Source organism: Geospiza fortis, unplaced genomic scaffold (assembly GCF_000277835.1).
Source record: "Geospiza fortis unplaced genomic scaffold, GeoFor_1.0 scaffold106, whole genome shotgun sequence".
Taxonomy (NCBI): domain Eukaryota; kingdom Metazoa; phylum Chordata; class Aves; order Passeriformes; family Thraupidae; genus Geospiza; species Geospiza fortis.
The window spans coordinates 301,886-307,471 of NW_005054377.1; the positions used below are offsets into that span (position 1 = coordinate 301,886).

The window sequence follows — 5,586 nt, forward strand, 5'->3', positions numbered from 1 at the left end:
CCGCTTTTCCGTCCCCCTCGTTTCTCGCCTCGGTCCAGGCAGCGCGTGGAGGGGAAGGACCGAGGTTCAGTGCCTGCCCCTCGCTTTCCCCTCTCGGCTGTCCGCACACGGGGTGGGGGGACCGGGCACCACAAGCTGCTCCCACCTTCCTTCCATCCTTCCTCCCCTGCACATCTCAGCCTCCTCATCCATCCATCCATCCATCCCCAGGGGTGAGCCTTTGAGTGAGTCACCAGAGAGAGCACGCAATTAGAGAGTGTGTTGCTATTAATTAACTTAGCGAGGCTGCTCGTTGTTGGGGCCTTCAGGAGCATTAACGGGGCGGTTCCTGCCCGCGGTACCTGCGGGGCGGGGGCGCGGGGGGCCCGGGGGCGCGGCGTTTGCTGGTGGCCTTCAGTGTTACCTTGGTCCCTGCCCCGTCCTGTTCGTTTTGTCGTCTTGCAACTAATTTAGGAGGTGTTCCTAGGACTTTTTTTTTTTTAATATAAATTTTAAAAATACTCTTTAAAATTATGTGACAGCTTGGCCTGCAGTACACTGTGTACTGCTGGGTGTTGTTAATTTCTTCGTGCCACTCTGATGTTGTGAAATGTGACTCGATTGTAAATTTCATCTGGAGGAAATGGATTTTGTTTATTTTGCCTGAACAGGTGTGGTGATTCCCTAACTAGAATCCTGTGATATTTCTTATTTGGAATCCTATGCATTTGGCTGTTCATTCTTGATGAGAAATTTTGGATGCATATGTTGCTGCCATAGCTTAATGGTATTCCTGATATGCCTGAATGTTCTCATAAGGTCTGTGGTGTTTCTGATAGAAAGTATTAGTCCTTACAGGAATTGCTGGTAAATGTTAAAAGCCTAGGACTGACCGTCCATAGTGTTACCTATGAGTGATTTTTCCACTTTAGAATATTTTGATACTTCCTGTTTACTGATCAACTTCTTCTAAATTCCTAGAAGTTACACAAATTGATGATTTGCAGTCGACTGCAAAGCACATATACATGCAAAATATATATTACTGTGTTGGTGAAGTGGGAGCAGGAACCTGATGTTGCAGACAGTGCAAGTTTGCTGTATGGCATTAGTGTTAGTGATTTATTATGAGACACTTGATTTCCTACAAGTGACTCTGCTTCAAGGTTTGCAGCCGTGTTGGTGTTTCGCTAAAATTTTCTTTTGATGTCTTTTATGTAACTCCCACATCAATCTCTTTCTTGGTACAGGCCTCGCATTCCCTTTGGCTTAAGGCAACAAGTGCTTACTTGGCAGGATGCAGTGCAGCCACCCTCTCTCCCTTTTTGCATATCTTTTCTTCACTGTTGGCCAGATCCAAGTGGTGTGGAAGGCAGTGTCAGTCCTTTTGTTAACTTTGGTGGACTTTACACAGGCTCCTATTTGCATGTTACTAATATACAAATCATATTTGGTTTTAGTTTGGTTCCTTTTTATCCTGTGTGTTGTTGCTCTGTAGGTGCAAATGTTGATGGCCAGAAGTAGCATTTCCGACTGTAACAGGATAAAATTAAGTGTTTTTCAAAGCCCTGTCTCTGCTTCTGGAAGTTTAAAAAAAGTTAGTTTTCAGTTAGATAAAGAGATTCTTAGTTATGATGATTCTGAAGAAAAGCTTGAAGTCTAACCAGAATATACTGAAACTGCTGGAGGAAAAGCTCAAAGTTGTGTCACTGAGAGGTAAACAAGAAATCCTTTAGTAGCATTTAACTTGTGATTTTTAAATCTATGGATTTGAAGACATTTTTTAAGGTTTCACAGAATTCTGTCGCCTTTAGAGCCTCTGACTGCCATAACCAGCTGAATTACTCTCCTGGGCTCAGTTCTGGGTAACACAGAATGGAGCTGTTTGAGAGTTGATTAGTCAATTAGTAGCTTGTCAGCATAAGCAAACTGTAATTTAGCAGGCTACAAGCGTTTTAAGAATTGCCTACATACAACAGCGTAGAGCAACATTGTTCAGGTCGTTGGTGCTGTTCTGCTGTGATGCCCTCGAGCAGTGAGACCAGCTAGACGGTGTCTTTCTAGGTCATCACTCACTGCAAGGGTGTTCTAAGGCAGGAGGCCAAACCCAGGCAGCCTAATTATACCGTAGAAAATAACTGAGTTAATGCTCTTGTTGCAGTTGTGAAATAGCCAAATGTGTAGATAGACAAGCATGTAAAGAAAAGGAAATTAGTTAGGCCTATGTTCTCATGGAACCATGCAGTGGTGACTCAGTTGTGAGCTTATCTGGAGCTGATCAAAAAAATCTGCCTGTCAAAGGTACTGAAAATGGTATTGATTTGATCTGCTATCTGTGTTTCAGGTACTTGGCATTCATAGTGCTATGTGGAGTCATTATTAATTTTAAGTAATCTTAGTAAGTGTTCTTTTGCAAGCTATCACAGGTGAAATTTCTATTTATAAATAATCTTTGGCTTTTCTCTAGCCCTGTATTTTGCATATGTTTGAAGTATCGTGTTGATTACAATCAGACTTTCACAGAGTCAGCTGCAATGTTTCTAGTTCACACAGCTCCTTAAGCCATCACAGAAGTAGCAGTAATGGATAAAAGGGGCCAAGAGCTAGTTTGGAAGATGTGATTTCCATTAGACTTTTGCTGAAATGTTGGCTTTTTTACTAGAAATGTCACTCAAGCATATGATTTTTAAAAGCACTTAACAATGAAGAGCTCTATTGATAATTATTCTGATTAAGCCCAGTACTGAAGTATGCCTGGGAGAAATGTGTATTTTTCAGTAAACAAGAATGCACTTTAGCAGGAACTTACTGGATATCATGTGTGACTGTAAGATCTCTGAAAGGGGTTGGGTGGCCTGAATGTTACTGACATGTTTTTAGACCAACTTTTAAAGATCTAATTTTATGCTTTGACCCTATATTGAAGCCATGGCTGTTTTTCCTGTAGTGTTACTTGAATTAGTTGAATAGATGAACAACAATGGAAGTAGACTTTTTCTCCTCCAGAGAATTTATATGTAGAGTGGCAAGCACTGATTTCTGCAACAAGAACAGCCCCACAACAAGAATTGGAAATTTTTTTATAATCTTAGCTATAGAGTTGGCTGCTCATTCTTGATGAGGAATTTTAGATACATATGTTAATGCCATAGCTTGATCATATTCCTGATATGCTAGAATATTCAATTAAGGTCAGGGTGGACCTATATTATGAAATTATTTTAATTGTATATCACATGGTGAATCAAACACAGCTCAGGGTGATATGAGAGGAGAAGGGTTGATGTAATCAGTGTGATAGGTTGGGAAGATGCCATTTTAAAAGGAGGTGAAGGTTTAGACAGAAAAGTTATACCAAGAAAATACAGTTTAAAGCTAATGATAACTTGGTTATGCTTCACAGAAAATCCACCTCTGTTAGAAAACCCTTAAATTTTAATTTACTTTAAATGGAACTAAAGACAGATGGGGACCCATGCTCACTAAAGCAGTTGCTTGCTGGCCAAAGAGCAGTAAAACATATTGATGGGGCTAACCTGACCTCTGCATATTAATACAGGAATGCTTTACTTGTCAGAAAGAGCAAAATCCTGAGCAAGTCATAATTAGGCCTTGTTCATCCTTGCATGCTGAAATCAAGTATGCAAGTCCTTGATGAGCTGGAAGCTTTTTATTATCACCAGACCTGTGAGCACACCTTGTGTTTGCTCCACTGAAAATCACCAGTGGTCCCCATGGTGAAGTCATGACCACTGAATTGCATCTCTATACAATTATTAAATCATTCATATAGAAGGTTTGTAATACCAGTGTATTAAGAGAAAACAACTGTAAGTTGAAATAAATGCAGGGTTGTAGGAGTCAGATTCTGGAAGCTGTGAGAACTTGGCTGTTAGTTTCAGGTTGTTTGGTCTTTACGCTGTTTTCTTAAAGCATTTTTAGGAAGGAAGGAAAAAGTCATTTGTGCTTAATTTGCAGTGCTATTAACTGCCAGTGTAGCACACAGCTCTGCAAAAAAAAGTGTGCACATTCAGTTCAGAGTGAGGCGGGTGTATATATTAGATTCATTTTGTCTGCTTCCTTGTTAAAAACAAATGTATCACTTCTGGAGAAGGACAGAGCTCTGATGAGACTGCAGTTGGAAACTCTGAGAAGTGTTTGTAAACACCTCCAGATGGGAAGGCAGAGCTCTCATGTAAAATTCTTCTCTGTATTTCCCAGTCTCAAATAAAACAGTCACATCTGTCTATTAGTATTCTTTCAGCAGTCCAGACCATTCTGTGGTCTGGTTCAGAAGAAACTTTTAAGTAACTGTCATGTCTAACATGGGGATGGACAAATAGTAGCTTCAAATATGAGGACATGCAGAGTAATTTTGAGTAAAACACAGTAGTTGTTGCACACAGTGGAGACAGAAGGTTTTATTTTAATCTGAAGTTGCTTTAGTGACTTTTATTTTATTGCTAAGTCAGTGAGAAAGTTGTGCTTGTTTTCTGCTTTTGTGTAAGGTCTTCAGTAAAAGTAATTCACAAGGACACCAGGAAGGATTGTTTTATCTTAAGGGATGTTGAACAGGACAGTTCTAAAGATAAAATCATGGGGAGGTGTGTTATGCTTTGGATGAAAATCTACGCCTACATGTGTTAGAAGATTTGTTTTACCTGTTGCTATCAGCCATGCATGTTTCTTCTCTAACTGCTACATGGGAATGAATTATTTAATTGCCTTTTAAATGGACAGGGGAAATTATGTTCTGTTGTATTCCTTGTATTCGTGTGGGCTTTCCAAGCATGTTCTGTTCCAAGAGGGTGTCATGGTTAAAGATGAGATGCTTATTTGTCTGGGTGGTGAAAGCTGGGCTGTGCATTGACAGATAGAAGATGAATTTTTCTTTCTGGTATTCAGTTTAAAATAAAACTACCCTAAGAATCTGGTCTATCAAGCAATAAATGGAAGCAGCAGCAGCAGATGTAATGTGTTATCCTTAGAATGAATAGTGCATGCATTCTGCTTTGTGGTACTTGGTTAATTAATTAAAAATGAAAGAAAGCTGAGATTGCAGCCGGAGCTTTGAACAATATTCTTGTGTGCAGACCTGGTGCAGATGTGTCCCTGCCTGCCCACAGATTGCTTCTAATCCTGTATTTGGCCTGACTGTTCACTGGAAGTTTGTGTCTTCACTTTATCTGCTTGGCTTCTTAAGATGCTGTGCTTAGAGAATATGAAAGTTATTCATCCTATTTCCTGTAAGCAAAAACAGTTCTTATTTGTTGCCCATAAAGCTGGTAGTTTTGACCTGAACAGGTTAGAGGATTATAAAGTAATTTCATTGTATACAATCAGTCATTATTTTGTTGTAAATCCTAGATCACACATGCACTGTGCTTATCTGAGACCCTTTAGAGTGTTTCTAGTTCCAGCCTGCTTGAACAGCTCAGGAGTACTTAAGGATTTCACACTTAGTGTTTTAATATTCAGTTAATTTGTGTTACTGGGAGAGTGGGTGACAAGCAAAACAGGATATGTGCTCTTGCATTTGGTTATGGGGTATTGGGTGTTTTTTTAACTTTCTCTTATTTTTTATAAGAGTTTTGAGCATGCACTCAG

General features: G+C 39.8%; 1 protein-coding gene across 2 annotated transcripts in view; it reads left to right on the forward strand.

The window, feature by feature from the left end:
- Positions 1-6: 6 nt before the first annotated feature.
- SUPT3H (SPT3 homolog, SAGA and STAGA complex component) overlaps positions 7-5,586 on the forward strand; it is a 254,162-nt gene continuing 248,582 nt past the window's right edge. The window contains exon 1 of one of the 2 annotated variants that reach the window (XM_031060241.1): positions 7-224. The gene's annotated coding sequence lies outside the window, so the exon portion shown is untranslated. The remainder of the gene's footprint in view (positions 225-5,586) is intronic. The other variant, XM_005424937.2, reaches the window with a different exon arrangement.